Source organism: Accipiter gentilis, chromosome 19 (genome assembly GCF_929443795.1).
Source record: "Accipiter gentilis chromosome 19, bAccGen1.1, whole genome shotgun sequence".
Classification (NCBI taxonomy): domain Eukaryota; kingdom Metazoa; phylum Chordata; class Aves; order Accipitriformes; family Accipitridae; genus Astur; species Astur gentilis.
The window spans coordinates 9,446,160-9,456,054 of NC_064898.1; the positions used below are offsets into that span (position 1 = coordinate 9,446,160).

A 9,895-nucleotide genomic window follows, 5' to 3' on the forward strand; every position below is an offset into this window, starting at 1 on the left:
TCACAACTTAACACATTACTTTTTACAGCTCATAGGGGAGGATGGCTCACACAAATGGTCATTTAGGAATTATCATTACAGTTTTTATCAATTAGTAAAGGAGTCGAGGACTTAAGACTCTTCCCAGCCTCTGAGCTTTACCCACTGGCAGCAAGCAGACAACTTTTCAGGTATTTGCAATAACGTGTGTCACGTTTACTGCTGAACACCTCCAGCTTCACTGACTTCCCGGATCTCTGGCACTCCTCTGCAACTTTCAGCCACCTCCCAAGACATTCTTTTCATACCAAAAGAAATTACAGTACTTCTTCCATTGGGAGGATTATTAACGTCCGTTAAACAATCCTGCACTCCCAACCACTGAAAGTCTTGCTTTGCCTCTCCCTCCTCTCTCGCCACTCTTTTCTCAAAATAACAACTTCCTATTAAGTAAAATCCCTCCTCCTGAACATAGCTTTAGTTTCCTCACTATCCACCCTCAAGAAAACCATAATTTTAACACAGAATACATTTTAAATACTTTGTATAGTCTTGCAAAAGTTTTATGCAGAGGACATATTTATCCTGAAAGAATTCAGAACCAAATCACTTTGGTCTAAAACAGAGGTATATTTGTAAACACATAGGAGCTTTCTACATTTAAAGGGCGGCAGACCCTGGGATGGTCTAGCATTCTATTCTGTGTCTATCTACCCATACACACACACACGTACACGTATATACGTAAGCAGACATCTCCCCTCCCAGGGAGGAGGATAACTTATGTCAATTTTGAAGTGTTATACTGGTATCATAAATCAAGCAAATACAACCTTAAAACGGCCAGGCAGATGGAAGAGGTAGTCTGGCACATGCTGTGAGGTAAGCCTGGAAGAATGATGAATCTCAGAGTTGCAGAGGGTGAGCTTCGTTACTCCCCAGGGCAAACTTTGAAAAGGTCTTGTCTGGACCTTTCCAGTCAGGACAGCAGAAGCACAAGTCTTTAACTTTTTCAAAACATTCTCATTTTGCAGCTATGATTCAAGAATGAATGGAGCTTGAGTTTACCACAAAGCTAAAATAATTCCGTAACTGGGGAATACAATATCCTTGCAGAATAGAAAAGTCAGTGTCAACTGTCAAGCCCAGTGCTTCATACTAAGCAAAATACAGTTTGGATTTTTGGTAGTGCAAGCTGAGCCTTTTACACAAGAAATGTGACCTAACCTGTAGTAATCAATCCTGATAGGTAAGAGAGAAATGCCTAGTTCATCAAAGCAGAAAGCCCCAAGGTTATGAAACCTCCCTCAATTCCTGCTCATCACTAAACGACATGGTAAGGAACATGCTTTTTGACAGACCTGCAAGCTGTTACACAAAAACATTTAAAGATGCAGAGCCTTACAGTGAAAAATAGTCATACAGTATTTTTCTCCTCTAATTCTGGAGAGCTGCCTATTCCACAAGACATACAGAAAAAAATATGGAGAGAGAAAAAATAATAATTTTTTTTTAAAAAAGAATATTAAGAAGAAGAGGAGGAAGAAGGAGAAAAGGAGGCGGGGGGAGAGATAGGGGAAGAGAAATGCCTCATAGGTCTATCAGGAAGGCAATTATGAGCAGATTACAATTGATTTTCTATCTATGTGCTAACTGGAAATGACTATGCTTTGAGACCAGGAGGTAAGAAAAATTACTCTGCTTCTTGTTACACCATCTAACCTCTGCTTTTGTTATATTCTACCTTTAACATATAATTTAGTAACTAAAATGAAGTAAGCGTCAATTCTTTCAAGCATAAAAATACAGGCTTGTTCAATTAATGGGTTTCTTGCTTTAAACATACGGTAGAAGTAGTACATTCATTGTAAATATTTAGCAAGCTTGAAGACAGCAGGCATTTTAAACTTAACTATACATAATAAGAGATGTAAAACATCACTATACAGTAACTTCAGTCCAAGGACAGAAACATTTCAGTCTCTTCATAGAAACAACACACTGCAGTCTTTGTATAACATCTGTTTCTTATGGTACCTCAGATATAGTTTCCAGTACCACAAGACAAAAAACGAAGTGTAACCACCTTAATCACTAATAAGGCCACTGGCTAGCTGCCATGGCAACAAACACTACGGAAATGAGTGAATGATGAAATCTCTCTTGAATAACTTAAACCCTTATCCATGACTTCCTAGCTACATGTGGGACACTGTTTCACAGAACAGCAAAAGCAGCAGAATAATATTTACAGAACAGGAAAAAGAGGAGTTTTACACCATAACCTTACACATCACACATTTTCTAACCTTCCTCTTCGTTACTATAATCCCCTCCCCTCCTTTCTTAGTATTGCCTCTTTCAAGCACTTCAGTTTTTAAGAAGTATTTAAAATACAGACTATGAAAACATCCATGACTGGAAGCTGAGGCTAGCAAAATTCAGATTAGGATGTGTTTTAATTAAAAAATAAAGTGCAACCAGTGAAAAAAAAACTACCCGGACTTTAAGTGTTCAAGGGCTGATTTTTTTGATTTTTTATTTTTTTTTTTTAGATTACTGGTTCAGGCCAGTATGGGTCTGATGCAGAAAATACCAAACAAGATTTTATGACTTCTGTAATGAAAGAAGTCAAACTAAATCATACATCCCCTTTCTACCGAACACAGAGTTGCTTAGCCATAGCCATTTCTGAGTACAACAAAAACTGACCTGAGCCAAGCAAGTTCCTCATTTCATTTCACACTGACTTTGAATTGTCTTTTTCCAGCTCGCTTGAAAAGTATTTTCAGCTGCACATAGGATGTATAAGATCTCACAGAAGAAAATCTCATAAGGTTTTTGACTTACCTAAGTAATACGGAACAGTAAATAGGTTTCATCAGATATTGAACTGAATCTCCAATCTTTTCAAGTCTCAGTGACTGCAAGCCTAGTTCTCTTCACAAAAATAAACAGCTCTGGAACACCAATAATGTTTTTAAAGGCTGCTACAACCCAGGGAAGCAGGCAGTGAAATCACTTCAGCAGACTGTTGCTCAGCTCAGCAGTCAGCCTGAAATGCACAATCTACACAGATGAGTCAAGTCTGGATAATCCCTTCATGCTCTGTCAGGTTGAGAGTATGAGGTTTGTTTTTAAATTGCATGCCTTCAATAAACTCCACTTCTCTTTACATTTACATTATAAGATTACTTTTTTTTAAGGCGTGCTTTGATTTGCAGTTGCCTAAAAATATTGTTAGTGGAGCTCTGTCTATCAGGACTTCATAAATAACAACTGCCTTTTTAAAAGGATCACAAATGGTAATGGTAATTATAAGACCACTGAGTGCTGCCCTGTGGAAGTCTAGTTTAGTCATAAAGGTGTAATAACCATGTTGGACTAAAACCATAAATACAGCAGGGTTTGTGGAGAGATGAAATACCTTGAATTGGTTCAACTGCGTCCACTAGGATAAAAAAAAAAAAAAAAAAAGGAAGGTCCTGAATTCTGAAGACTAATTAGTCTAATTAATAAAAAAAAGGGAGGGGGGAGAGAGAAAACACAAAACCCTTTCCCTATTTTCCTAAAATAGTTGCAAATGTGTTTTATGCTGACATAACAAATTCTCTTTAAGATGACAACATGTTTGAATTTTTATCCATTTGCTACAGTGCACTCTGTTGAAGTGTAATCTCACCCTGGAGCATCACCAGGTAGAAAACTTAGTTCATTAAGATTTATCTAATACAGTACTGGAAGAAGCATTATCACGAACTCACTAGCTTGCTATATGGGCAAATGCCAAGTGGTAAGGAGACAGTGGAAGAGGAAGTACCCTGCCACTTTGAAAAGCCAGACACACTTCAATGGTTTATTTTCTTTCCAGATCAAAAGACTACGCGCTACTGCTATCTTAAGTATGCTGTTAATTGCATAACCCCAAGAGCTGCAATTATGAATTATGTCTCCGCTTTGCAAACACAGACCAAGAGGCCAAGACGCAGTAAACAAGACATTTCAATACATCTACTGCTAAAGAAGCGTGGTCTACTGTTCAGTGGGATGGGTTTACTTAACCCAACTTTCAGCGACACCATCGCGTAAGGGCTATCTGGCCCTATCAAAGCTACCAAACCAGAGAGGTGCATGGGAGTGCCAGACAGGACCAGGACCAGCTGCAGAAGGTGCTGCACAAACACAGCCCAGCAGAGTTTCCTTCCCCGGAGGCATTATAAAATAACGTCACCGCTCCACAAATACAACCGTACATGCCCAGCGTTACTCAGACATGCCTGCAGAATTGGGTCCAAAACACACAGGTGAATGAAAATTAATTTTTAAGAGAAACTGAAACTTAAAAGCCACAGCTGGATCTGAGAAAGGTCCAGGCAGCGCTTTTAGAGGTTTATGCCTATTACGGTTTGGTTAAATAGAGCAAGCCAACTTACGCAGCTGGCTCCCTCACCCAAAGCGTGGAGAATAAGTCTCCGCTGTTCTCCCAGAATTACAAAAAAAAAAAAAAGAAAGAAAAAACCCCCACCCACCAAAACCAACCCCCCCAACCAAAAGTTGGAACGGCGGGGTAGGCAGAGTACCTGAAACAACTTCCAAATTCCTCCTCGGGCTCCCGGTCCAGGCGGGGACGTGCCTCCCCCGGGACAGCTGCCGCTCCCAAACAGCCGCGGGACCAGCCGAGCCGGCGGGCCAGCCCGGCGCTGCCGGGAGGCACGGCCCGCGGCTCCCGCCGGGGTCGGCAGCCACCGGCTCGACGAAAACTTTCCGCGAGGAACGGGGCCCGGCCGAGGGGCCGGCCGCGGGGCCTGCCGAGGCGCGGGGCGGCCGGCGCCGGCCCCGGCCCCCCCCCACCCCGGGACGGCGGGGCGAGAGGGACGGGGCTGTCTCCTACCTCCCCGGGAAAGCACCGAGCGGCGCCGGCGGCGGCGGCGGCTCGTCCCCAGCCGCGCCGCGCCGCGGCCTCCGCCGCCCGGGCGACCTCCGCCGGGCGACCTCGGGGAGGCGCCGGGGGCAGGGCCGGCGCCGCGGCCCCGTGTTGACACACGCGCCGGCTCGGCCCCGGCAATGGGCGGCGCCGGGGCGGGAGCGCGGAGCGGGGCAGCCGCCGCCGGGCACGGCGGGGCAGGGCCGGGCACGGCACCCCCCTCGCCGCCATCGCCGGGGGCAGCCGCGCACTCCACCCCGCCCCGCCCGGGGCCGGGTCTCCCGCGGCCCCCCGCAGCCACCCACCTGCAGCCAGCCGGCAGCCGCCCGCCGTGAGGAGGGCGGCCCGGCCCGCCCCGCCCCGCCGCCCGCGGGCGGGAGGAGCGGCGGCAAGGTCGGCTTCACCTCGCCCGCCGCCGCTCGCCTCACGCCCGCGGGGCCCTGCGGCCGGCCCGCCGGCATCCCCGCGCCGCCGCGGGGAGGCCGGGCCGGGCCGGGCCGCAGGGCCGGGCGGCACCTGCTGCCGAAAGCTGACGGGGGAACCGGCCGCCCCGGCCCGGCCCTCGGCGCCGCCTGGTGAGGGCCCGGCCCGGCCTTTGCAGCGGCCTTCGGTGGTGGGCAGCTGAGGGACACGGGTCACCCGCCGTGTGGTGGATTCCCGCCGCGGGCGGCGGAGGCCGCCGTAGTTGGCACCCTCCAGAAAGACCGAAACGTTACCGGCTGGGGCGAGGGGGGAGGAGGCGCCGGCCTGAAGCGCTCTGGCCGGCGGTGGCTGCGTCGTCTGGGCAGCGGGTCCTGCCGTCTGGGCAGCGGGTCCTCCCGGCCGGCCTGGCAAAGGGCCTGGTGCCATCTGAGGAAACCTCCCTGCGCTTGTGGACGCTTACTGTGCAAGCCTCGCCATGCCTTACTGCCCCTGCCTTTGCAGACGGGGAAGGGGAGGCCGGAGAGCTCTTTGCCAAGGATAACAAACTCGGTCTGTGGCAGAGTTGGTAGAAGCCTTAATTTCCGTCCCGCGTTCTAATTATGAGATGTTTCCTCCCACCCCGCAGTTACTCTTATGCAGATGAAGTAATCTACCTCTCACCATCCCACCCTGCCTTCTGTGCTCCTGCCGAGGCGGCTGGTTAGAAGACATGAATGAAACTCCGGTGGTGTGATTACAGCTTGTGAGCTGACTGAGCGTGTTGTATACGACATACTGCTCTCAGACTGGAAGAGTGTGTTTATGATTTTTATTCGCTCCTATTCTACTACTGAAGTTTATAAAAAACTCTTCTGGTACTCAGCAGAAAATGAGCTAAATTTTTTTTAATTTTACATCTAATCTATGCAAATCTTACACAGAAGTACGAGCCTGAAGGGCCACTCTGCAGGGCTTATTCTGCCAATAATATGCGATACGTTTGCCTGGATGAAAGGTTGTAGAGGAACAGGGCTATGTTGCTTTCCGATATATGTTTCAATAAACCCTCCCTCTTAGAGCTGACATAGTTTGTGAGAGCGATGGCATGATTTTGTCCGTTCAACTCATTCAGAACAAGGTCTGTTGAATTTCTCAGTGTATCTTATCCCTGTCTTGGGCATGAGTTTGGAGGGTTCAGCTCATGATGTAAGAGGCTGGCTCTCTCCTCTGGTTAGTTACTTAGCTGCACAGAAGAAGTTTGAGACCTCTGCTAAAAAAAAATAAAATGCTTGTTCCCTCAATCCCAGATGTGCTGATGCTGTTTCAGAGTCAGAGTGGTGTCCAAATGCGACTGTGAATATTAATTTAATAGAGGAAATTGGTGAAAGCAAAACTAAAGAATTAGGCACTTGCAGTGCTACTTTTCTGCTTATTATGGAAGCCTTTCCCGGTGATTGAGGAGCATATGAGTCAGTTAAAAGCACTGCAGTGCTGGAGAAAATGATTCTCAATTATCAGAATAAGAGAGAACAGAATAATATGGAGTGAAATTGATTTTGGAACTACTTAAAGTCACAAGACAGTTTCACAATAACTTTTTTTTCCTTAGTACGCCATAGTTCCTGCTGAGTTTGTCTAAAGGATCTTTTTGACCTCATCTCCTGCTTAGAAGAGATTGTGATTCTGTAAACCTACAGTACCTTAGTAATTGATTGTGCTAGTTATAAGCACAAGTTAAGTCTGCTCAAATGTGAGGTTTACTGAGCTGCTTGATGTCACTGCATTGCTCATTGGTAAAACATTTCCCCTCTATTGCCTTAGGAAGCGAGTTGCTTCCCAATTAAAACAGATGTTTGGGAGTCGGAACCCAGGATTTTTCTGTCTTGTGACCACAAACACCAAATAGGGCAGTAGTACCTTGGAAAGGGAGGTTGTAAGTGTTCAAAGACTTTCTTTGGGTAGGACAATCAGGGGCTGGGGATTCATACGCCTCCAGAACTTCCCACATCCCTCTCTTCCTCGGGGTTTCGTTCCCCATTGTATGTCCACAGTCTTTCCCACATCACCGTTTTTCAGGTTTTGGCTGAAACTCAGGATTTCCGTAGCTTCTCTGGGACTTTCACACATTGCACAACACTTCCCTGGTCAGCAAACGGAGGAAAAATTTGTTAATAAATGAGAAGACACTCGTGGGATTAATCAGTACTTAACAGCAAGAAGAGGGAAAACAGAACCAGCTGCCCCATTCTGAAACCAGAACCTCCTTCACTTCCAGAATCTGTATTTGCATAACTACAACATAACAATACAGAATAGCAGAAGTTTATAAACAATACTTTTTCAATAAAACTGACCTCCTATACATACAAAGTCTGATTTCCCTTCTGTCTTCTTTATGAATCTCTTTCATCAGACTTGCTTTAGCATGTTACCTCTTTTTTTAAATTAAAAAACTGCACATTCATATTTTCAAAATTTCTTTACCTTCTCAATTATGTTGTGCATTTAATCTGCTATGTCCGCTCTCTCCTTATGAGCTACAGCTGTTTTCCATGACTTGAATATTTTCTGCCTGTAACATAGAGAATGCCTCTTTTATTCCTGCAGTTGTCCAATGAGCTGGCCAGCCCCTGTAATTGAACCTACTCCTCACCCTCTCAGCCCGGGAAACCTGCCTTTCGTACCTCCATCCACAACAGAGCCCACTTCTCAGGTAACCCCTGCCCAAAACTCTTGATCAGCTTGTTCTTGAGATTATCAGACATGCCAGAGCAGATAACTGATTTCAGCAGAATGTCATCACTATTAGTGCTTGTTGCTTTTGTCTTCTTAAATAACTGCTGCTTTACTTGAAGATCCTAAACATTAAGTCTACTTCTTGCTGGCTTTCTGCTTCAGTCCTTTGTGTACCTTTTGCAGGTAGACCCTCATCCTTTCCTTCCACTTAATCACAGTTATGGTCCCTGGTTCCAAACTGACATCCTTGAAATGTCTAGATGATCTGTCAGCTCTTTGTTTAGCTTCCACCTGGCATTATTTTCCCTTTCACCCACCACATTTTGTCCAGTTACTCTTTCATCTCAGAATCTTGTGCTGCTTCTGCTGTTACTTGCATGGAAAAGCCTACATACTTTATATGACAAAGCTGCTTTGACAATGTACATTTTGTTAATTTATGTTACCACAGCAACATAAGTCATGAGTCATGCAAAAATGGAATGTTACATTGTTTGATATTGTACCTTGGTATTCTGATAAAAAGCTAGGGAAATGGAGTCTGTGTGGAGCTACTATGGAGCTGGGGCTTAACTAGGTAGATAGCTGTGCCTACAGAGTAGGTATCAATGGCCGGTGACAAAATGGGTTTACCAGGTAGGATCCTCTAGGAATCTAAATCCCGTTCTGGTGAGTTCTGGGAGGAATTATAGGCATGTTGGAGGAGGGGATTAGGATCCTGACAAATAGAAAACTGGTCTAGAAAACATAAGGCACAGGTTGGGGGGACAAAAGCAAGCTGCTGAGCCTAGACAGGTGTAAAAAATTGCACAAATTCAGGAAAAGGAACAATTGGTGAAAAAGTAATCTTCCAGAAAGGAATCTGGAGTCTACCCTAAGTCACAAGCTGAACATGAGTCAGCAATGTGTTTTCATGGCAAAAATAGTAAACATCCCAGGAAGAAGTATGTGTGGGAAGCAGTCCGTGGGCTCTATGCAGTATTGGTGGGACATTGGTGGAAGGGCTAATTTTGAGCACCATAGCTCAAGATGTTCGTGAACCAACAGGAGACAGGGCAGGTGGCAACAAGAATGAACAGAGGACTGGGAAGACTAAAGGAGCTGGAGTTGTTTGGGCTAAAGAAAAGAAGGCAGAAGAAAGACATGCTAAGAGTCTTCATATACCTAAAGGGTCATTGCAAAGAGAAGGGGAATAATCTATTGTTGGTAGGGTAGGTAGGGTTTTGTAATGGGCTTAAATTGCATCAAGGAGAAAAAGCTTTTTTAATGGTAACATTAGTGAGGCACAGCTTTATATTACAAAGGGTATAATAGTGTCTCCATTACTGGATGTCTTTAAGTACATACTGGACAAATAGCAAGTACTATTGATCTGGCATTGGAATTGGAGGATGGACTACATGCCTAATCAAGGTCCATTCCAGACCTATTTTTCTGTGATTACATGTAATCTGAGGCTTCTCATTAATCATCATTCCTTTACCCAGTCCCATTGCACATTCTGTTTTCTTTTCAAGTAGGATCCCTAGTCATTCCTGTGTTCTTTGGAGGACAAAAAGTGTTTTGTCCCATTTTTCTCTGAGTGTAGTTGAAGACCAATGCCTTTCTCATTTTTCCTGGCAGCCTGCAATGGACACAGGCTGGTGAATTGTACTGCATTGAGCTGCTGAAATAACTATGGTAATTTCATGTGATTCAAACATGCAATAAAAATTATTTAGATGACTGTCAGACTGATGTTGTCAGTCTATTCAAACACATTCTCCATAGACCCTACAAAATGTTAACATAAATCTGAAATTCTTAAGACATATACTAGATAAAATTGCTCACGTCATAAAATGTTGCTGTATT

General features: G+C 45.2%; 1 protein-coding gene across 1 annotated transcript in view; it reads right to left on the reverse strand.

Moving 5' to 3' along the window:
• The window catches only part of ZC3H12C (zinc finger CCCH-type containing 12C), a 45,465-nt gene extending 40,799 nt beyond the window's left edge, over nucleotides 1-4,666 (reverse strand). The window contains exon 1 of the mRNA XM_049822803.1: nucleotides 4,560-4,666. The gene's annotated coding sequence lies outside the window, so the exon portion shown is untranslated. The remainder of the gene's footprint in view (nucleotides 1-4,559) is intronic.
• Between the last annotated feature and the right edge of the window lie 5,229 nt (nucleotides 4,667-9,895).